The sequence below is a fragment of the Phyllobates terribilis genome, unplaced genomic scaffold (assembly GCF_046119375.1).
Source record: "Phyllobates terribilis strain yellow unplaced genomic scaffold, ASM4611937v1 Scaffold_4__5_contigs__length_816908805, whole genome shotgun sequence".
NCBI lineage: Eukaryota > Metazoa > Chordata > Amphibia > Anura > Dendrobatidae > Phyllobates > Phyllobates terribilis.
Genome location: NW_027362764.1, coordinates 471,690,654 through 471,715,074, shown reverse-complemented (window position 1 = coordinate 471,715,074; position 24,421 = coordinate 471,690,654).

Here is a 24,421-nt window from a genome sequence, read left to right as displayed (position 1 = left end):
GATGGGTATAAAAGTATTGGGAAATGTAACTGTAAACACCTAATCCTTTTATTCTTAAGCAACAAAAGGCACTGCCAGATGTGTATGAAGGAGTCTTTCTCCCATCTCTCCATTAATAAACACATAAGCTCAGCCAAGACAAGCTTTCATGTGTTAGGGGTGGTTGGGAGACAAGTCTAGTAGTGGCTTATCTGTCTGAAAAATAATTTTGCAGTTTGAATTCAAACTCCGAAACCTTATCTTCCACACCATCATTTGATGGGAGGGAGTTAAAAGCCCTCAATACACAGGATGGTAGGCAAAAATTGGTAGGTTAACCCCTTTACCCCCGAGAGTGGTTTGCACGTTAATGACCAGGCCAATTTTTACAATTCTGACCACTGTCACTTTATGAGGTAATTACTCTGGAACACTTCAACGGATCCCCCTGATTCTGAGAATGTCTTTTCGTGACATATTGTACTTCATGATTGCAGTAAAATTTCTTCGATATCACTTGCGTTTATTTGTGAAAAAAATGGAAATTTGGCGAAAATTTTGAAAATTTTGCAATTTTCAAAATTTGAATTTTTATGCCCTTAAATCAGAGAGATATGTCCCACAAAATAGTTAATACATAACATTTCCCACATGTTTACTTTACATCAGCACAATTTTGGAACCAAAATTTTTTTTTGTTAGGGAGCTATAAGGGTTAAAATTTGACCAGCAATTTCTCATTTTTCCAACAAAATTTACAAAACCATTTTTTTAGGGACCACATCACATTTGAAGTCACTTTGAGAGGTCTTTATGACAGAAAATACCCAAAAGTGACACCATTCTAAAAACTGCACCACTCAAGGTGCTCAAAACCACATTCAAGAACTTTATTAACCCTTCAGGTGCTTCACAGGAATTTTTGGAATGTGGAAGAAAAAAGTGAACATTTAACTTTTTTCACAAAAATGTTACTTTAGACCCAATTTTTTTTATTTTCGCAGGGGTAACAAGAAAAAATGGACCCCAAAATTTGTTGTGCAATTTCCCCTGGGCACGCAGATACCCCATATGTGGGGAAAAACCACTGTTTGGGCCATGGCAGGGCTCGGAAGGGAAGGAGCGCCATTTGACTTTTTGATTGGAAAATTTGCTTGAATAATTAGCAGACGCCATGTTGCGTTTGGAGAGCCCCTGATGTGCCTAAACAGTGGAAACCCCCCACAAGTGATCCCATTTTGGGAACTAGACCCCCCAGGGAACTTATCTAGATGGGTGGTGAGCATTTTGAACCCCCAAGTGCTTCACAAATTAATCCGTAAAAATGAAAAAGTATTTTTTTTCCACTTTTTTATTTTTACAAATCAATTTGTGAAGCACCTGGAGGTTCCAAGTGCTCACTATGCATCTAGATAGGTGCCTTGGGGGGTCTAGTTTCCAAAATGGGGTCACTTGTGGGGGAGCTCCAATGTTTAGGCACACAGGGGCTCTCCAAACGCGACATGGTGTCCGCTAACAAATTGAATGGAAAATCGGCTCAAATTGTTAGCGGACACCATGTTGCGTTTGGAGAGCCCCTGTGTGCCTAAACATTAGAGCTCCCCCACAAGTAACCCCATTTTGGAAACTAGACCCCCCAAGGCACCTATCTAGATGCATAGTGAGCACTTGGAACCTCCAGGTGCTTCCCAAATTGATTTGTAAAAATGAAAAAGTGGAAAAAAAAACTCTTTTTTATTTTTACGGATTAATTTGTGAAGCACCTGGGGGTTCCAAGTGCTCACTATGCATCTAGATAGGTGCCTTGGGGGGTCTAGTGTCCAAAATGTTTAGGCACACAGGGGCTCTCCAAACTCGACATGGTTCCAATTTGTTAGCGGACACCATGTCACGTTTGGAAAGCCCCTGTGTGCCTAAACATTGGAGCTCCCCCACAAGTGACCCCATTTTGGAAACTAGACCCCTCAGGGAACTTATCTAGATGTGTGGTGAGCACTTTAAACCCCCAAGTGTTTTGCAAAGGTTTATGACGTAGAACCGTGAAAAAAAAAATCTTTTTTTTCCACAAAAACGCTCTTTTAACCACAATATTTTTATTTTCACGAGGGTACTAGGAGAAATTGGACCCCAAAAGTTGTTTTGCAATTTCTCCTGAGTAAGCTGATACCACATGTGTTGGAGAAAACTACTGTTTGGGCGCATGTCACGGCTCGGAAGGGAAGGAGTGACGCTTTGGAATGCAGACTTTGATGGAATGGTCTGCGGGCGTCATGTCACGTTCTCAGAGCCCCTGATGTGCCCAAACAGTGGAAATGCCCAACAAGTGCCCCCTTTTTGGAACGGATACCTGATTTGTCAATTTTATAATGTAGTGTTATACGCCAGTTGTGTAGGACAAACTGACAAACACTACACAACTGAAGTATGACAACCTGACGAACACTACGTCAGCTGTGTAGTGTTCGTCAGGTTGTCATACGTCAGAAATTAATTCAATAGTCCATGGAAGTATGGTACCTTTTGAAGCAGTCTTTCATGCAGAGGCCAGGTTTGTTGGGGCAGGTGTCACATTGGTAAATGGTGTCCTTGCGTATTCCCCTTCGGTAACACACTCGGCACTTCTTTTGTGACTTACCTTTTCTTCCGCTGTGAGGGATCTGCCCCGGGAAATGCTGGCCCGGTACAATTCGAGGTCCTTCAGTTCCAGAAGTAGTGGGGCCCACTCCGCGACCACTGCCAATTATCAGGGCCTTGATAACTGTCTCCTGAAAGTAAAGATACGACGCAGAAGTCTGGCCTGCACATTTTGACAGAAGGAAAGCATTGTGCATTGCCATCTGAACAATGTGCACGGCCAGCTTCTTATACCATACCTTGGCCTTTCTCAAAGCACTGTACGGCTGGAGGACTTGATCGGAGAGATCAACTCCCCCCATGTACTTGTTGTACCCCACTACACAGTCTGGTTTGGCGACCTGTGTAGTGGAACCTCTTACAGTGCTGAGGGTGCTGCCATCACCATGTATGGTGGGCAAGAGAAGGACATCCCTCTTGTACTTGTACTTGACCACCAACTGGTGGTCGCTACATTGGGCTCTGCTCTCACCCCTTCGGAGCAGCTGCCCAATTAGCGTCTTTGGGAGGCCTTTCTGATTTTTGCGGACAGTACCGCAAGCTGCGGTATGTCGCGCAGAGAGGGACTTGAAGAGCGGTATACTTGTATAAAAGTTATCCACGTACAGGTGATAACCTTTATCCAGCAGTGGGTGCACCAAGTCCCACACAATTTTTTCACTCACTCCCAGAACAGGGGGGCATTCAGGGGGTTCAATCCGGGAGTCCTTCCCTTCATAAACTCTAAACTTGTGAGTGTACCCTGAGGTACTCTCACAAAGTTTATACAGCTTGATCCCGTACCTGGACCTTTTACTGGGCAGGTACTGCCAGAATCCAAGCCGCCCCTTAAAAGAAATTAAGGACTCATCCACGCAGATGTCCCTTTGGGGCACGTACACTTCACCAAACTTGTTGTTGAAGTGCTCGATGTCCGGCCGAACTTTGAAAAGACGATCAAAGTTCGGGTCATCGTGTGCAGGACACCTTGCATTATCTTGGTAATGCAAGAACTTGCGGATGGCCTCAAAACGTGTCCGGGTCATGACCATTCGGAACACTGCAGTGTTATACAAAACGTCAACACTCCAGTATTGCCGAACCTCTGTTTTTTTCAGGATCCCCATATGAAGGACCAGGCCCCAAAACTTCATCATTTCTTCTGCGTCTACAGGAGACCAGTTCTAAAATGATGAAGAGGGGTTTTGTTCCAAAAATTGCTGAGCATACAAATTAGTTTGGCCCACCATGAAGTTTAGAAAATCCTCAGAGAAAAAGACTTTGAAAAAGTCTATTTCTGTGAGGCCGGTGGTGTCAAACTTGATTCCTGATTCCGCCACGAAATCAGGAATCAGTGGCTTAAAATTTTCGGGGGGCGAGGTCCATATGGGGTCAGTAGTGGGGGGCGCTGGAACATCTTCTCTCCTGCGACGACTGCGGGGCGGTCCAGCAACACCTGAGGAGGAAGAGGAGGAAGAAGAGGAGGACGATGAGGTGTCGGAAACGTAAAGAAATGTGGGATCCTCGCCCTCGCTGTCAGTCTCAGTGTCGGAGGCAATAGCGTATGCCTCCTCCGCTGAATAGCGAGTTTGGGATGAGCCGGACATTTTTTTTTTCTCGTGTTTGTGGTGCATGTGTGTCAGTACTTTATTTAGAGTGTGTGTGTTAATGTGCTTGGTGTGAACTTTTTTTTTCTGAAAAAAAAGAGGAAAAAAAGGAACTACCGTAGGTGGTGCAAACAGCGAGCACGAGTGCGGATCAGTGAACTATGTCACCAATCAACTCTCGGCAGCTGCTGGGTGTGTGCGCGGATGTGGTGCAAAGGTATGGGGGGGGGGATTGACAGGGACAAGAAAAAGTCCTGAAAAGCAGCAAGCACGGACGCTGATCAGTGAAGTAGACACTGCTCAATGCTCAGCCGCTGCAGGACGCACGAAAAAAAAAAAACTGGGGGGGAGGAGGATTGGGGGTAAAAGGAGGGGGGGAGAGGGGTGGATGAGGGGAGAACAGAGATGGACTTACCAAAGTCTTCTCTGTTCTTCTTTCAGCAGGATCAGCAGCAGGTTCTGGAAGAGGCTCTGGAGCAGGATCCGCAGCAGCAGGATAAGGAGCTGGAGACCCAGGACCCTGTAGACAGCAGCAGGACGCCAAGGCTGGAGACCCAGCAACCTGGAGACAGCAGCAGGACGCCGGATCAGGAGATCCAGGACCCTGGAGACCACAGCAGGATGCCGGAGCAGCAGCAGTGACTGGAGCAGGTAGGAGAAAGGTCTTGTAGTGTAACAGGAGATTCTGTGGCACTACAAGGCCCAGCACAGCACAGATTAGACGTGACCGCTCTGTAGAAATCCTTACCAAGTGTGCGGATCTGCAGGGCGGTCACAGGGGGGTGACAGGGTGGTGACAGGCAGGTCACAGGCCGGTCACCACCCGGTCACCTCCCGGTCAGGTACTCTGGTGCGATCGATGATGACATCGATCGCACCAATCAGAGATGGCTGGGGCCTGGGCACGCACCACAGGGGGTCACAGGGAGGTGACAGGCAGGTCACAAGCCGGTCACTGCCCTGTGACCGCCCTGTCACCTGTGTTCAGGTACTCTGATTGGAGCGATCGATGTCATCATCAATCGCTCCAATCAGAGCTGGCTGGGGCTTCTATGACATCACAGGGGGTCATGGGGAGGTGACAGGCAGGTCACAAGCCGGTCACCGCCCCGTGACAGCCCTGTTACCGCGCGGTCCCGCTGTGATCGGTGCGATCGATTTGATCGGCGATTGCACCGATCCTAGCAGTTTGGGGAGAGGGCTGGGGTTACTAGGCAACAGCCTAGGATCGGTGCTCTTAGGAGCACCGATCCTAGGCTGCACATCACTGTTTCCGGCAATCTGATTGCCGGAAACAGTGAGAAATGCTGTGATTGGCTGTTCAGAATTGAACAGCCAATCACAGCGATCGTGGGTGTGAAGGGGCGGTGACACCCCCCGAGATGCCGGCGCCATCTACCCTAAGGTAAGATGGCACCGGAATTTTAATGCTATCACCGCGTCTTCGGTCGCGGTGCCGCATTAAAAATAGGGCGTATTAATACGTATCTGGTCCATAAGGCCCAGGGCACAGATACGTACTAATACGCGCTATGTCGTAAAGGGGTTAAGACAACTTTAGAGTTCGCTCACACTCGCTTATAGAAAAATCGGTCCCAGTCTCATCCAAAAAAGTAGGACGAGTGAAATCCATATGGCATTCTGTATGTTATGCGAACGCACTGCGAGTGTGAAATTATTTTCTAGCATTGTATCCGTATGGCATCCGTATGACATGCGTATGAAATACATATGAAATGCATTTTTTAACCATCTTTTTCAGATTTAAGAGGCTATTATTGAAGCTATTAGATTGCTAACCCTATAAAAACACCCTAGCAAAGGTAAGACGCTGAGCACATCCATATTTTTTGGGAGATCCCCATATCATATTATTTTTCCTGCAGTTGTTGTTTTTTCTAACTGCAGATGTGGCCTTTAATAATTTGTCATTCAATACCACTGAACGGGTCCTGTTTAACTGGGTGATGTCCCGTGAATTTGGGATTAGGTACCCAGTCCTCGATAATCCGAAGAGGTGGTGTAGCGTGCGGGTCAATCCTCTCCTCTGCCAACGTACTATTAGAGGCCATTTTGCACGTATGTACGGGGAACTAGGCAGGCACCCAGACAAATTCATTGCGTACTGCAGAATGAGCATCCCCACATTCAACCGGCTATTGGAGGAGCTTCAGACAGGCATCACTTACAAGAAGACATGTTTCAGGTGATCTATTTCAGCTAAAGAGTGGCTGATGATGATCCTGAGGTAATTGAACAATACATACTGTTTAATTTCTTGCTATTGCTGTTAACCAGCTACATGCTACATTCGTGTGGTGATATTTTTCTTTATGTTTTTTTTGTTAATTTTGGTAGTTTTTCACAAATAAACGCGTCATATCGAACTAATTTTACCACTATCATGAAGTACACTATGTCATGAAAAAATAATCTCAGAATCAGGGGGATCCGTTGAAGCGTTCCAGAGTTATTACCTCATGAAGTGACAGTGGTCAGAATTGTAAAAATTGGCTTGGTTATGAATGTGCAAACAGGCTTTGGGGTAAGGGGTTAAAATTGTGAATTTCAGCCATATACTAAGTGAGGAAACAATATCCAGTTGATCATTTGCTAGCATGCTACATTACATAGACAGAAGTTAGGTAAATGCCGAAAATAATTTTTTTTCAAAATTAGCTGTTCAAAACGATAGCTCATGTCGGGGTGCATTAAACATGTTGTATGATGTTAGGTGTGAGCTTAGGTAAGCTTGGGAACAGTTACACAAAAAAGGACTCCAAGTACATATGATGCCAAACTACAGTGGTGTGAAAAAGTGTTTGCCTCCTTCCAGATTTTATTCTTTTGCATGTTTGTCACACTTAAATGTTTCAGATCACAAAACAAATTTAAATATTAGACAAAAATAACACAAGTAAACACAAAATTTAGTTTTTAAATGAAGGTCTTTATTATTAAGGGAAAAAGAAAGCCAAACCTACAGGGCCCTGTGTGAAAAAGTGAATGCCCCCCCCTTAAAACATAAATTAACTGGATTTATCACATCTTTGGGAAGCTGAGTTCAATTTCCCTAGCCACACACAGCTTGAATACTGCCACACCTGTTCTCAACCAAGAAATCACTTAAATAGGACCTGCCTGACAAAGTGAAGTAGACCAAAAGATCCTCAAAAGCTACACATCATGCTGCAATCCAAAGAAATTCAGGAACAAATGAGAAACAAAGTAATTGATATCTATCAATCTGGAAAAGGTTATAAAGCTATTTCTAAAGCTTTGGGACTTTAGCAAACCACAGAGAGAGCCATTATCCACGAATGGCAAAAACATGAAACAGTGGTGAATCTTTACAGTAGTGTCTGGCCAACCAAAATTACCCCAAGAGTTCAGCGATGACTCATTCAAGAGTTCACAAAAGATGCCACAACAACTTGCAAAGAACTGCAGGCCTCACTTGCTTCAGTTAAGGTCAGTTTTCATGACTCCACCATAAGAAAGAGATTGGACAAAAATGGCATGCATGGCAGAGTTCCAAGACAAAAACTACTACTGAGCAAAAAGGTCATAAAGGCTCATCTCAGTTTTGTCAGAAAACATCTCGATGATCACCAAGACTTTTGGGAGAATACTTTGTGGACTTAGGAGACAAAAGTTGACCTTTTTGGAAGGTGTATGTCCCATTACATTTGGCATAGAAGTAACACAGCATTTCAGAAAACGAACATCAAACCAATAGTAAAATATGGTGGTGGTAACATATTGGTCTGGGGCTGTTTTGCTGCTTCAGGACCTGGAAGACTTACTGTATAAATGGAACTATTAATTCTGCTGTCTACCAAAAATTTCTGAAGGAGAATGTCCGGCCATCTGTTTATGACCTCAAGCTGAAGCGCACTTGGGTTATTCAGCAGGATAATGATCAAAAACACACCAGCAAGTCCACCTCTGAATGACTTAAGAAAATCAAAATTAAGAATTTGTAGTGGCCTAGTCAAAGTCCTGACCTTAATACGATTGAGATGCTGTGGCATGATCTTAAAAAGGCGGTTCACGCTCGGAAACCCTCCAATGTGGCAGAATTACAAAAATTTTGCAAAGATGAGTGGGCCAAAATTCCTCTAGAGCGTTGTAAAAGACTCATTGCCAATTATCACAAACACTTGATTGCGGTTGTTGCTGCTAAGGGTGGCCCAACTAGTTATTAGGTTTAGCGGGCAATCACCTTTTCACACAGGGCCCTCTAGGTTTGGATTTCTTTTCCCCTTAATAATAAAGACCTTCATTTAAAAAATGCATTTTGTTTTTACTTGTGTTATCTTTGTCTAATATTTAAATTTGTTTTGTGATCTGAAACATTGAAGTGTGACAAACATGCAAAAGAATAAGAAATAAAGAAGGGGACAAACACTTTTTCACATCACTTGTAAATAACCTATTTAGGACAGAAATGAGTGAAGAAAACAATACAGTTAATAACTGAAAGCAAAACTTACTAATTCCTACTTGGACATCCCATGGGCTGTCATCATATGGCAAGAAATTTGTCAACAGATGTACCTCCAGGAGTCAGCAGCTGCACCACAACCATCAGCACCATGGCAACGTCCCTATTTGATGCTCTCCTCATTTTTTTGCAACCCAAAAAAGTGCAGAATATTACATGGCCTGTATACAGAGAGAGAGTGGCCAGCAGATTATTACACTGCCTGTATGCAGAGAGAGCCCACAGAGCCTGTTTCCAGAGTAACCCCCCCCAAAAAATAAAAACAGTGTTGACTACTTCCTCCTCCACCTCCTCCTCAACCTCTTCCTCCACTTGGACCTCCGCCTCCTGGTTCTAGATTGTTATTTTTTATTTTTTTCATTCTATGTTATTTTAAGATATTTTCCTATCCACATTTGTTTGCAGGGCACTTCTCATGGTCTTACCCCCATGTAGCTTCTTTTTGCAGCCTCGTAACCCTTTCTATGACTTTTACAGCCATTTCACAGCACCAAATTTCAGGTCCCCATTGACTTCTATGAGGTTCGGATTCGAGGTCAAGTTCTGATACCCGAACCGAACGTACCCGAATATCCACAGGTCCGCTCATCCCTAGTCACCTCAGATACATTTTGTGCTGAAGACCGTCCACTATTATTTATGAATTTGTTGACATTGTTAGGTATGTCATAGTTAGCTTCATTACTTTTTTATCCTGAATCAGTTTACTTACACGTATTAGTCTCATAATACCACACACATTCACGTTTTAGATGCCATAAAAATGAAAATGTTTGTGTCAACTCTTATTTCCTGTGGGCTCATTTAGTTTGCTTTTCCTTTTGTTTCCTAACATATACTATATCTTACTAGTCATTTTTAAAGAATGCTGCAGAGTGAAGATAGCCGAGTGAAAAAAACAGAAAGAAAATACCTGTCATTTCACGTCCTCAGTTTAATGTCTCAAAAATACACATTGCATTGAGATGTGTGGGCGTTTCGTGCAAAGGCAGAGCCTCTAAAGGTTAATTTACAGGGAGTAGCTTCTTGTATTATCACGCATAGTCTTTGTTGGTTCTTCTACGATGTTGTTGAAAATAACCCAAACAGGTTATGTAGTAACTGTGATATTATCTATGTGAATTTCACCTAAGGGGATTCCTTTAAAGCCAAAAAATGTTTTGCACTGTCTGCACGAATGTAGTTTGAGAATGGTTTTTATAAGTAAACAGACAAAATTTGTTAAAAGTAGAAAGTAAAAAGTAAAAAGAGAAATAATCCACATTATCATTGCATTAGAAAATTATGAAAAGTTGGACTCAAAGTATAAGCCCTCTCACAACAGAAGCATGGCTTCTTAATGTCTCTTTCAACTTCATTCACAGACATACAGTATACAATCCATTACAGAAGTATTCAAGAGATTGCATGATTAAGTTTTTAATGTGGGACTAAAAAAAGTTAAATAAATTAAGGAAAGAAGGGAAAAAAACTCTCTCGCTAGAACATGCTTTATTATGTCCTAAAATATTCAAGAAAAAGTAACAAAATTGATATAACCACAACTGTAACGGACCACCCTTTAACCCCTTTCCAACCCTTGCCGTAATAGTACGCACATTTGAGTACCCCCGGTTCAGTGAGGGCTGCTGCGCTGAGCCCTCACTGAACCAAGCACATGTCAGCTGATTCTTACAGCTGACATGTGCCCGCAACAGCCGTGGGTGGAATCGCGATCCACCCGCGGCTGTTAACATGTTAAATGCCGCTGTCAATCTCCGACAGCGGCATTTAACGCGCGCTTCCGGGTTGCGCGTCATAAGACCCGCCCATCGGCGACCCCGTCACGTGATCGCGGGTCACCGATGGGTGGGCAGGACAACCCAGGGTCTGTAGCAGACACCTGTGGTTGTCATGATCTGGTCGCTATGAGCGCCACCTAGTGGTCGGCGCTCATAGCACAGGACCATTTCTGCTGCATGCAGGGGATCTGCTGGTCCCCTATATGTAGCAGAGACGATCAGACAACTGCTGCTTCTAGTCTCCTATGGAGACTATTGAAGCATGCAGTAAGTGAAAAAAAAATGTTTTTAAAAATATAAAAAAAATAAAAAAAATATAAAAGTTTAAATCACCCCCCTTTCTCCCCATTCAAAATAAAATCTAAAAAAAAAAACCCACATACACATATTTGGTATCGCCGCATTCAGAATCGCCCGATCTATCAATATAAAAAAAGAATTAATCCAATCGGTAAACGGTGTAACGAGAAAAAAATTCTAAATGCCAGAATTAAGTTTTTTGGGCGCCGCAAAATTGCAATAAAATGCAATAACGGGCGATCAAAACATCGGATCTGCCCCAAAATGTTATCAATAAAAACGTCAGCCCGGCGCACAAAAAATAAGCCCTCACACAGCCCCGGATCACGAAAAATGGAGACGCTACAGGTCTCAGAAAATGGCGCTATTTTTTTTTAGGTTTTTTTTACCAAATTTTGGAATTTTTTTTCACCACTTAAATAAAAAATAACCTATACATGTTTGGTGTCTACGAACTTGTAATGACCTGGAGAATAAGAATGACAGGTCAGTTTTAGCATTCAGTGAACGTGGTAAAAAAAAAAAAAAAACAACTGTGGTATTGCACTTTTTTTGCAATTTTACAGCACTTGGATTTTTTGGCCCGTTTTCCCGTACACGATATGGTAAAACTAGTAATGGCGTTGAAAAGTACAACTTGTCCCGCAAAAAATAAGCCTTCACATGGCCATATTGTCCAAAAAATAAAAACGCTATGGCTCTGGGAACAAGGGGAGCAAAAAATGAAAAAGCAAAAACGACAAAGCCCAAGGTTGCGAAGGGGTTAAAACCAAGTTTTAATCCTTTCAATTAATATTTTTAAGGAAAACCCTATATAAGGGTAAATAAATAAAATAAAAATTGGAAAAATTAAAATGGAACAATTAAAATGTTATATAAAATATAAAAATGTAAATGTTAGCCTTGGAATGTGGTGATAGAATAACATTATTTTATTACTCGATTTTCTTTATTTTTTACCTAAACAAGCTGAAAGAATAACAATTTATCAAGGGAGTAATAGGAGTATTTTACATTGAGGTACTGTATATATGGAGTATTCTTGCATTAGTGTATTGTGTACAGGGCCGGACTGGCCACCAGGCAAATCTGGCAAATACCAGATAGGCCGATACCAACAGTGGGCTGCTCAGTCTCCCTAGAGAAGCACTCCACAAGTCCCTTCAATGATTTAGTATTTAGATCCCTGTGCTTCCGCTGTGCAGGGATAAACTCCAGCACTGTGTCATACCTCCACCCGCTCTCCCATGTGGCATCCTCCTCCTATTCACGTACATGATATGATGGAGGAAGGAAGCACCAGGGCCACACTAACACCGTCAGTCACCATCACCGTTAGCTGCGCACAGCCAGCCCAGCAAGAGCCAGCTGAGACTGGCAGCATCCAATGACTCAGGAGCAGGCAGTAAACCCTTTGCTTTGGTCTCCTAGGAATACAGACTCCCAGCCCTCCCACATTCCGGTGGGTTAGTAGAGGGCTTATTGCTGTCTTTGGGGATACATTTCACATGTGAAGTGAGACAATCAAATGCATGTCCTGAGCTGGAAGATGTGCTGCTCTCTTGTCACTGAACAGCCCCTTATCACAGTTCTGTGGTAGTAAAATATATTTGCTCAAGACAAAGGAGGTTAACCCTTTAATTGCCTCCTTATAGCTAACTGAGAAAACAATGTGTTTAGGTAGGCAGTGAAAGGGTTAAACCTTGCAATGTTTGTAAATGGCTTTTATATACCTAGGACACTGATTACAGAAGATGTGTCTCATGGTGCTGCTGTTCCTGAAACTCAGGCCGGCCATAAACATTAGATGGCTGTTGGCCGAACCCGGCTTCAGCCAGCTTTCCAATACACAGGAGCTCTTGTTCAGCCAAGCGCTCCTATGTCATCTAAGAGAAAGCCACTGACTGACACGTCTGGCGGCTTCTCAAAGGGAGGACAATGCGATCAGCAGACCAAAATTGAACAAGTGTAATCGACCTCTCCCCTGACCATCAGTCGGCCGACCATGATAAACAATGTGAACTGAGTGATCTGTAATAAATCGCTCAGTGCGCATAGGTGGCCATTGTTGTTGGCGGTGCAGGTCCTGTTTACACAGGAAGATGCACTGCGGAGAATGATGATCTTTTGAGCTGCACAAAAGATCATTTGACCTGATGAACGAGCGTTTTGCTTTATAAGGCTGTGTGCCCACGATGCGTTTTTTAAGCGTTTCCGCAGCGGCAAAAACGCTGCAGAAACGCTTAAAAAACGCATGGTAGAAGGTCTGTCATGTTCCCCAATGATAATCCGCATGTGCTTTGCACATGCTGCAGAAATTTCCGCTGCGGATTATCATTGCGGAAAAAAACGCAGCACTACCAATTATTTTGCGGAAGTGCTGCGTTTTCGCCGCCATTGACTTGCATTAGATCGCATGGATTACGCATCACTGTATATGTAGATGCGCATTCCATGCGTTCTAATGTGTCCGGAGGAGACTCTCCTCCGGACACGGGTCCCATAGAAAACTGTGAAAAAAAGAATAAAATAAAAAATAAATATTATACTTGCTTTCTGGCGGCCCGCAATGTGCTCCTCCTCTCATGCCGATAGTTCGCGATGTACTGAAGGACCTGCGCTGACGTCATAGTCATGTGACGGGTCACGCGACGCTGACGTCGACAGGTCCTTCAGTGTACCGCTGCCGGCAGCCGGAGCGGTGAAGAAAGACAGCGCGGGCCATCAGAGGGTAAGTATAGATTTATTTTTTTATTTTTAACCATTCTTTTACGGTCACACTATATAAATCCATGCTGTTTGCATGGATTTATATAGTGTGACCAAGTTGACAAGCACTTTCCAAGTGATGCTAAAATCGCTTGGAAAGCGCTTGTCAACCCGCATGCGGAAATGCAAGTGAAGAACGCTTCACATCCGCTTGTCCCTGGCAGGAAAAACGCATGTACAATCCGCATGTACAATCCGCATGCGTTTTTTTCTTCCAGGGAGATGCAGAAAGGCTCAGGAAAAAATCCGGAGCATTTCTGCATCGTGGGCACATAGCCTAAGTGATCGGCAGCCGCTTTACATGGAAAGATTATTGTGAAATGAGGTTGTTCACAATAATAATCTTTCAACTTAGTTCTGTTGACGCTGTGCTGCAGAGTCCTGCTTTCAAAATGCCTCCATATACAATAGACAATGCCTTGGCTCAGACAGCAGTCTCACAAAGTGGGCTACTCACATCGACAAAATGCAGATCTGACTGGCTCAGTGTGTGATTTGTAAATCGGACAAGAATAGTGCATGTTAGGATTTTTTTTTACAGGTCTGTGCTCTCTGGGTGCAGCCACCGCTCACTATGCACAGAACGATGACCGAAACAGTACCACCCCTAAGACTGAAAGAGTGAGGCTGCTGGGGGACTAAAGGTCACTTTTCAATGTAATTCTATGAGAGCCTCTTTCTGGCCTCTTCACTTACAATGAAAGCTTGTGACTGTTACCTCTGACTTCTGGTCAGTCAGAAGTTGCGGTCACAAAATGGCGTCGCAGGACTGAAGTGGCGCCAATAAAAGGTGAAGACAGCGGCTAGTAAGTATAATAGTATGGTATGGGACCTTAGATTAGTAGCACCACTCCAGCACTGGGAACAAAATATGCTGGAATGGTGCTTTAACCGAACAACAAGTGGGCCTGTGTGCTCTCAAATGCCAGGGCTGAATTTCAGTCCCAGTCTGGTCCTGACTGTCTATGTGGGAAATTCTCTTGACAGGGCACTGTATATAGCGGTATTGTCTGGCTAGGGCACTGTGCATGTTGGTAAGTCTCACTCTGGGGTACTGTGTACAGGACCAAGCTGACAATTGGGCCTTCTTTGCAGATTCCAGTGGACAGCTCTTCTTGAGATGATGTGTGGGGTGGCTGCAGTGCACAAAAGGGGATAATAGATGGATTATTTTGTGCAGAGCTCACAATTCATACCTTAGCGTGTTGTCTCCTTCTTCCTTTCCTTGCCCATTTTGTACCTCTAAGTCTTCTTTTTGGAAGCAGCCATCTCCTGCAGACCGGAACCAATTGTGCCCAGCAGTAAGTAGTCTAGAAAGTGCTAATAGATGGGAAAGTGTTTGTTACTGTTGTTACTGTTCAATAGTCCAACAAATATGAACACTTATGTATGTACTGCTATTAATTCTAGCAGTCACTTAATGGGTACCTGTCAGCAGGATTTCATTCCCCAAAACTGTTGATATGAGCATGTAGCTCATGCAAAGTGATGTCAATCCATAGATTTAGCTAACTAGTTTGTTACTTGGTTATAGAAAAATCACATTTAAATCATTATGCAAATGAGGCTGAAGTGCTTTACGCATGTAGAAGCACTTCCTAGGACTCTGTTCTCACCAGCTCTATTTCCCACCCAGGACAACCTTCTACTTGACTGACTGCTGGGAAGAGCTTAGGCTTGGGAACAGCTTCCAAACCACGAAAGCACTTCAGCCTCATTTGCATATTGATTCAAATGGTGATTTCTTGGTAATGGAGAAACAGACTTACAAACTAGAGGTCTGGATGGACTTGTTTTTCAAGAGCTACATGCACATATAAATAATAATTTGAGGGGTTAAATCATGCTGACATATGCCCTTTAAAGGGAGCCTGTCATTTGTACATGTGGTTCGATCTGTGGACAGCATGGTACAGACAACGAGACGCTGAACTGAATGATATATAGGTTTCTTGGAAAAGATTCAGTAAAATTTGTATTTTATTCACTGAAATCCCTCATGTATCCATAGAAACACCAGGGATTTCAGTGAATAAAATGCAAGTTTTACTGAATCTTTTCCAATAGGCTGTCCTAGTCAGTGATTGACAGCTCTGTTTACATGCACAGTTAAAAAGGATATTTTGCCTAGGCAAATTGATAGCTTAGCACTTTAGCTGAATGGCCAGCAGAAACATATACACTCAACATTGAGATTGCAACTCCAAGAAGAAAAAGTTGTCGAATTATGGAAATAACAGGATGGATAGATATATTAGTGATATAGAAATGATTAAAAAATACGAACAAAATATTTAATAATTCTTGACTTATTCATTATCAAGTATGAGTGCCACATGCAGAAATACAAGCGCATACATGCATGCTGTCAATAAGATTATTAATGTTTATCTGAGGAATATTCTGCCAATGAGGATACTGAAAATTGACTCCTGGTACACTTTTGAGAAATGGCCGTACCCCTGGTTCCAAGAACAAATCAATATAAAGTTGAACTATTAGTGTACCTGGAATGAAGACTAGAGGGGTTGGGCTACTATACGCTATGCCACCCAATATCATAATCCCCGAAGTAGGACTGGTGTGATGTTTCCTCATGAAGACCTCTTCATAGCATTGCCAACGTGGTTACCAGATGTAGACCAGAGGCTGGAATGGAGCAATGGTGGCTGTAATTGAGATTTATACTCTTTAGCAATAAGCCCTATTTTTGTTTTTGATGCAACGATAGCCGTAGATTGATCTGGACCACAAGTGTACAATGCCATGAAGAGATCTTCAAAAAGAAACATCAAACTGGTCCTATTTTTGGAATTATAGTGTGGGTTGGCTTAATGAATGGAAGCTGGACCCCTCTAGTCTTCCTTCCAGGCACATTAACAACTTGACTTTACACTGATTCAGTTGTGGAACCAGTGGTATGGTCATTTCTCCAAAGTGTCTCATGAGCTGTTTTTCAACATGACAACACCAGGCTTTATGTTGCTTGTGCTGTGAGCAGCCTGCATAGCCTTAACATGCTACCATTGCATGCAGCATCTACAGACTTGTCTTCCATCAAGCACATCTGGGACATCATTGGTCAACAATTGGAAAGGGAGCTGCCAGCAGATGTTGGTGATTTGGGTGGCAAAAAAGGAAGCTAATTGGACAAGCTCCTCTATATATAATGTAAACAGATGAGAAAGTGCTTGGGAAAGGTTAGGTCATTCCATTATCCCACCACTGATGGGGGAACCTGCTTTTATGAATGGGAATTATCTCTAAAGCGCAGTTAACCCATACATGGACAAAAGGTGCTTTATAAGGAAAGAGAAAAAGGTAAACCATATTCTAACTACTTAATTGTTCATTTAAAAGGAAACCAAAATTGGTATGCAAGCTCAAGGCATCCTCTCGGTCAGGTCAGCCTTCCAACCTTTAGCTGACTTTGACGTCATGTGCGCGGCCGAAAATCACACATCTGTGCATTCTGTCTGCCGTCTCTCCTCTGCTCTATTCCACCCTGCTGTGGGTGCTGTCTTCAATTGTGATGTGCGCAGTAGCCGGAGAGTCACTGTAACTTCTGCACATGATGTCAAAGGGACATCTGAAAAGAAGGGGAGTAGAAATCTTGTATAATGAAGACCATAAGCAGTCTTATCTTCCGGGTAGCCTACGCCCCATAGCCTGGAAGACTTAAACTATAAATGATTTTTAGTAAACAAGGCATCATCAAGGAGGAATACAGGTATGACTAATTTCAGCTGTATACAACCTGTATGCCCATATTATTAACTCGAAAAGCTCAAAAGAGTGACCAATTCCCTTTAATGTTAAAGGATGTTTGGACCCTGCAGTTACTGAGCCAACAGGGTGCTGATGACTTTTATGCTCTATGCTCTTCTTCAGCACTCGGCAACCTTAGCTCTGTAACTTTACATGCTCTGCCGCTTTGAGTTGCTGTGGTTCCTAAACACTTCCACTTTTCCATAAAACCACTCACAGATAATCATGGAATATTAAGTAGGGATGAAATTTCACAAACTGATTTGTTACAATAGTGGCATCCTCTTATAGGATCAAGCTCAAATTCAGTGAGTCCTATAGAATTACTCACTCTTTCACAAATGATCATAAAGGCAGATTACATGGTTGGGAGTGGGATTTTATACACTTTTTAGCTATGCGTCTGAATAAAGAAATCTGAATTCAACAATTAAGAGTGTCTCAATACTTTTATTCATATAGTGTATATGATTAACATGTAATTAAGTGATGACCCTCTGGGATGTGTATCATTGATTTTTTTTTTCTTAGCCCAATCCTTTTTTTTACACTCCATGTTCCATCCATGTTCCCTAAAGCTTTTAGAACCATTGCTTTATATAAGTTATAGGGAGGCTTCTGCATCTTCCAGGAATTTTCCTAACCCTTATGAGAGTCCAGGAAGTTTACCTTTTTAATGGTTAGCCTCCAGGGCATTTTGGGAGAGTTGGCAAGTATGATTTAATTTCACATTAAGGATAAAATGACCTGATTATAAATAAGAGTCATCATAATATAGTTCAGTTCCTCACTCCCAGAGAAAATTCAGGTTTTTAGAAATGAAAATGATGGGACCTGTATTTTGTATAAGACTGATGGATTGAATGCTTCATATAGGGTGGGTCTAATCAACCTTAACAGCATTTTTTTTCCTGAAGGGCACATGAAAGCAAGTTGAAACATGCATTTTATGTTTTCTGCTTTTCTGCTCGCTCAACTTCTCTAACAGCTGTCAGTTTATGAAATCAGACATAAAGTCAATTTGCCTAAGATGCAATTGTTCATCTAGGAAAAACACCAACACAGCAAAAATAAAGGCTTTGATATCTTACAAAACATATACTCACTCAAAAAGTATATAAAAGTGTACAGGGTGTGCATCTATGCCGACTTAGAATTTTCCTGGTGTCCAGAAGATTAATAAGTCTGTAACTGGCATTTAAATAAAGGTTAAGCGCATTGAGGGATTAGTAGTTTATTGTCTCAGGCTCCTCAATGACATATCTTTTCCTGCTCTCATGCTTGCTTCTTATTATTATTGTCTTAATAGGAGAGCTAATAAACTTTAAACAATACACCGCTAGAGAAGTACCTGCACAGATACAGAGCAAAGTGTTGTACTAGAGGCCATGGTGATGTTTAAAGCAGTTGTCCAACAATAAAATATTTTATTTTAGGCAGGAAATGATTAAAAATAATAAATGAAGTAATATGTACCTTACAGCGCCCCTGAGGATCCAGATACAGTACATCGAAGATGCCCTCCTTAGTGCCCCTGAGGTTCCAGATACATCCAAAGATGCACTCTTCTAGTCACCTGACCACTGAAAACAATTACCGGTTGTAGGGGGGCTGTCACGTCTGAGGGGCAGACACGGTTTCCTGGAGTTAGAGCAGCCTGCACAGGATCCGCGGGGGCGGGGAGCTGGAATTGAGCATACCTCTGTTTATTATTTTCATCATTACATGCCCAAAAAAAAACCATTTTACTGTCAGACAACCCCTTTAAGAGGTAACGATACACCAAAAAAACATTTATCTGCTGTATAATTATTTCACTCCTTTGAGAAATTGTTTTCCACACTATCCACACAACATTGCCTGTACCAGCTCTGCACAAGTGGTCGGTAGAGACTGCAGGCCATTATTAAGCTGTAGACCAGATAAGAAAAATACAGAAATAAGCAGGTGTAGTCAAAAGTACAATAAACAGTCAATTAAATTATAATAATCTCATGGTAGACATCTGCTTCTCCAATATTTGCTACTTGTCCCAGACTCTATTTAAAGGTAAACCATCATCAGAAAATAACCTATTGCTTTTAAATCAGGTTTTTGTGTTAAATGCAGATTTTTTTTCCGATCTTTATTAAAAAAAAAATTAGTAATCTTTCAATTTTCACACTAGCCACTTTTTTAAGCTCATATTTACTGCCCTTTCGGGAATAGTTTTTAGCAGGCTCCATATCATCACAGGCAGGATTACAATGACAGGTAACACCTCTATACACAGCTGATAACATAGAATCCATCAATCACAATAGGCAAAATCACACCAGATCCTGCTCCCCCTTCATAATAAACTTTTCACATGCTCATTAGATGCTTCAATACAAAAGATAGGGTCAGAGTCTGTTCATTTTGGCTAATGTACATGTGTTGTTTCCTTAAACAACAGGAAGTTGTGGGCAGTGAGAGAATTATAAGATTTTTTTTTCATTCAGTTTGTGATACAGGGAAAAAATAGGCAAAAAAATGATAAAAAATACATTCAACACAAAAACCTTATTTGACTATAATATATTTTCTAATGATAGCTGCCCTTTAAGGTTTCTCTAGGTAAAGAATGTGTACACTTTGACTTTTTATTTAATTAATGCATATATTTAAAACTTTTATCTGTCTGTTTCTGAGCTACTATCAGCTCAATTATGACCAAAGGTTTAGCTCAACTTTGATGTGGTCTCTAGTAGAGATGAGCGTTGTTCTACTCGAACTGTTCGCCAATCTCAAATTCGAGCTGTTTTGGGCGGTGTTCGAGCCGTTCGAACAATTTGAGAAAAATTCGGCTGTTCGAGGTTATGTTCGATAACTGTTCGTGCACCAAAATCATAACTGGATTTTTTCTCAGTAATGATGAAAATTAATGTTAATACGCAGTTTGAGTGTACAGCGGGGTGGGGGGAGGGGCAGGGGATGGATCTCTGCAGGAACAATGAAGATCTCCATTTTTTTTTCTCTTTCCCGCATTTGCAGTGGGGAGGTGCAATCTGTCAGCCTATCAGCAGCGCACACACGGAGCGAAGTGCTTTTTTTCACACAAGCAAGGGCATGTGTCATTGGCAGTGTATGTCACATGTCCTTGCCCTATAAGACCAAGCCATTTTCCCCATCGCCACCATTTTCTCACTGCTGCAGCTGCGTGTTAGACGGCACCGCTGTTGCTGTGTGCGCTATACCTTGTTAATTTCAAGCCAATTTTCGCACAAATCTACAGATAGCTTGGGAGTAGGGAATAGTTGTGATTGCAGTCCTTTTAAGGACTAGGTTACAGCATTTCCTACGACTTTTATCAGGCAGGTCTGTGCTCTTAAATAGATAGATTGTGGGAGTAAAGACTAATTGTAATTGGAGTCCTTTTCAGGACTAGGTTACATCAGTTCCTATCAGTTTTTGCCAGGCAGGTCTGTGCCAGTGCTGTGCAAGTTTTTTTCACAGCATTTGGCTGAATCTAGCAAAGCTAATCCTTTTTGGCCTATTGAAGAGTGTGTTAGTCAGTGGAGTAGCCTATCTGTGTTGCAAGATATACCACCTGTGTATAGAATACCAATTTTTTTACTGCACCTAGTGAAGTAAAATCTTTTGGGCATAGCATCATTCTATTAGTCCATCTATACTGACCTCCATCAGGTTGCAAATTGAATATAATTTTTTTCTGCATCTAGCTCTGAAAAAATATTGGGCTTCTAGCTGTGTGTGGGACTTGTTGTACTAGTCCATCTATACTGACCTCCATCAGGATGCAAACTGCATATATTTTTTTCTTCATCTACCTCTGAAAAAATATTGGTCTTCTAGCTGTATGTGGGACTTGTTCTATTAATCCATCTATACAGACCTCCATCAGGTTGAAAACTGAATATATTTTTTTCCGCATCTACCTCTGAAAAAATATTGGGCTTCTAGCTGTGTGTGGGACTTGTTGTATTAGTCCATCTATACTGACCTCCATAAGGTTGCAAACTGAATATAATTTTTTTCTGCATCTACCTCTGACAAAATATTTGGCCTTCTAGCTGTGTGTGGGACTTGTTCTATTAGTCCATCTATACTGACCTCCATAAGGTTGCAAACTGAATATAATTTTTTTCTGCATCTACCTCTGAAAAAATATTTGGCCTTCTAGCTGTGTGTGGGACTTGTTCTATTAGTCCATCTATACTGACCTCCATAAGGTTGCAAACTGAATATAATTTTTTTCTGCATCTACCTCTGAAAAAATATTTGGCCTTCTAGCTGTGTGTGGGACTTGTTCTATTAGTCCATCTATACTGACCTCCATAAGGTTGCAAACTGAATATAATTTTTTCTGCATCTACCTCTGAAAAAATATTTGGTCTTCTAGCTGTGTGTGGGACTTGTTCTATTAGTCCATCTATACTGACCTCCATAAGGTTGCAAACTGAATATAATTTTTTTTTGCATCTACCTCTGAAAAAATATTTGGCCTTCTAGCTGTGTGTGGGACTTGTTCTATTAGTCCATCTATACTGACCTCCATAAGGTTGCAAACTGAATATAATTTTTTTCTGCATCTACCTCTGACAAAATATTTGGCCTTCTAGCTGTGTGTGGGACTTGTTCTATTAGTCCATCTATACTGACCTCCATAAGGTTGCAAACTGAATATAATTTTTTTCTGCATCTACCTCTGAAAAAATATTTCGCCTTCTAGCTGTGTGTGGGACTTGTTCTATTAGTCCATCTATACTGACCTCCATAAGGTTGCAAACTGAATATAATTTTTTTCTGCATCTACCTCTGAAAAAATATTTGGCCTTCTAGCTGTGTGTGGGACTTGTTCTATTAGTCCATCTATACTGACCTCCATAAGGTTGCAAACTGAATATAATTTTTTTCTGCATCTACCTCTGAAAAAATATTTGGTCTTCTAGCTGTGTGTGGGACTTGTTCTATTAGTCCATCTATACTGACCTCCATAAGGTTGCAAACTGAATATAATTTTTTTTTGCATCTACCTCTGAAAAAATATTTGGCCTTCTAGCTGTGTGTGGGACTTGTTCTATTAGTCCATCTATACTGACCTCCATAAGGTTGCAAACTGAATATAATTTTTTTCTGCATCTACCTCTGAAAAAATATTTGGCCTTCTAGCTGTGTGTGGGACTTGTTCTATTAGTCCATCTATACTGACCTCCATAAGGTTGCAAACTGAATATAATTTTTTTCTGCATCTACCTCTGAAAAAATATTTGGCCTTCTAGCTGTGTGTGGGACTTGTTCTATTAGTCCATCTATACTGACCTACATAAGGTTGCAAACTGAATATAATTTTTTTCTGCATCTACCTCTGAAAAAATATTTGGCCTTCTAGCTGTGTGTGGGACTTGTTCTATTAGTCCATCTATACTGACCTCCATAAGGTTGCAAACTGAATATAATTTTTTTCTGCATCTACCTCTGAAAAAATATTTGGCCTTCTAGCTGTGTGTGGGACTTGTTCTATTAGTCCATCTATACTGACCTCCATAAGGTTGCAAACTGAATATAATTTTTTTCTGCATCTACCTCTGAAAAAATATTTGGCCTTCTAGCTGTGTGTGGGACTTGTTCTATTAGTCCATCTATACTGACCTCCATAAGGTTGCAAACTGAATTTAATTTTTTTCTGCATCTACCTCTGAAAAAATATTTGGCCTTCTAGCTGTGTGTGGGACTTGTTCTATTAGTCCATCTATAATGACCTCCATAAGGTTGCAAACTGAATATAATTTTTTTCTGCATCTACCTCTGAAAAAATATTTGGCCTTCTAGCTGTGTGTGGGACTTGTTCTATTAGTCCATCTATACTGACCTCCATAAGGTTGCAAACTGAATATAATTTTTTTCTGCATCTACCTCTGAAAAAATATTTGGCCTTCTAGCTGTGTGTGGGACTTGTTCTATTAGTCCATCTATACAGACCTCCATCAGGTTGCAAATTCAATATAATTTTTTTCTGCATCTAACCCAGCCAATAGTTTTGGCCTAATACCACAGTTTGGCCACTCAGCTCTGCTCGGTTCCCATCCATTGTTTTTTTGTGCAAACAACTCCAGAGTTGTGAATTAGTTAACCACCAAAATGAGTGGAAAAAGGCCTGCTGCTGGTGGAAAGGGGAATAGGCATGTTGGGAAGGGGAAAAAAGGTTGTGTCCGTGGGGAAGGTGTTAAAGCAACAGTAACATCTGCAGAACAAAGACCATCTTCCAGCCAAACTAAAATGTCTACTTCTTTTAGCGGACAATGTGATAAGATCCCTTTCTTACGGCCACGCCAATCGCTACAAATTCCAGATGAGGCACAAAAACAGCAGGTGCTTCAATGGATATCAAGTGCTCCTTTAAGTGGGCTCTCCTCCACATCAACTTCAACATCACAAATACTCCAGTCCTCAAAGGTGTCACCCCAATCGCACTTGCTTCCTCACAGCTCCCAAATCTCCAGCTGCCCGTCTGAGTATGAGGTAGAACAGATGGTTGAGTCTGCAGAGCTGTTTACTCATACTATAGCCTGGGAATCAGAGGTCGACTCCAGCGCTTCTGTGAATCCAGACGAGGAAATGATCTGCACTGATGCCCAGAATCTTTATGAGTCGGATCCAGGACCAGACGCAGAAGGTTCTGACCATAATGTAGACCCTCATTCCCAAACTGTAACTCCTATTGGTGGAGACAGTGAGGAAGACGATGATAAGACTCAAATACCTGATTGGAGCGACAACTTTAGTTTTTTGTCAGGGCAGGAACAGGTTGGCTCTGAGGACGACGGGTGTGATAACGCACAGGGTGATGATGATGAGGTTGGAGATCCCACTTACTGTCAACCCACAGTCAGCCAAGAGATGAGGTCAGCAGAGGAGGTGGAGGAAGATGCTAGTGACGACGAGGTGAGGCTGCGCCTTCCTGGACAGAGACGTAGTACTGGAAGCACGTCAACAACTGCATCCTCAAACACAACTCTGCCTCTCACCACAAGTCGTGGTGGCTCTTCAGGTCGCATGGGTGCTAAGCCTTGCATAGCCTGGGCATTTTTTCAGATCGATAAAGATGACCCAAC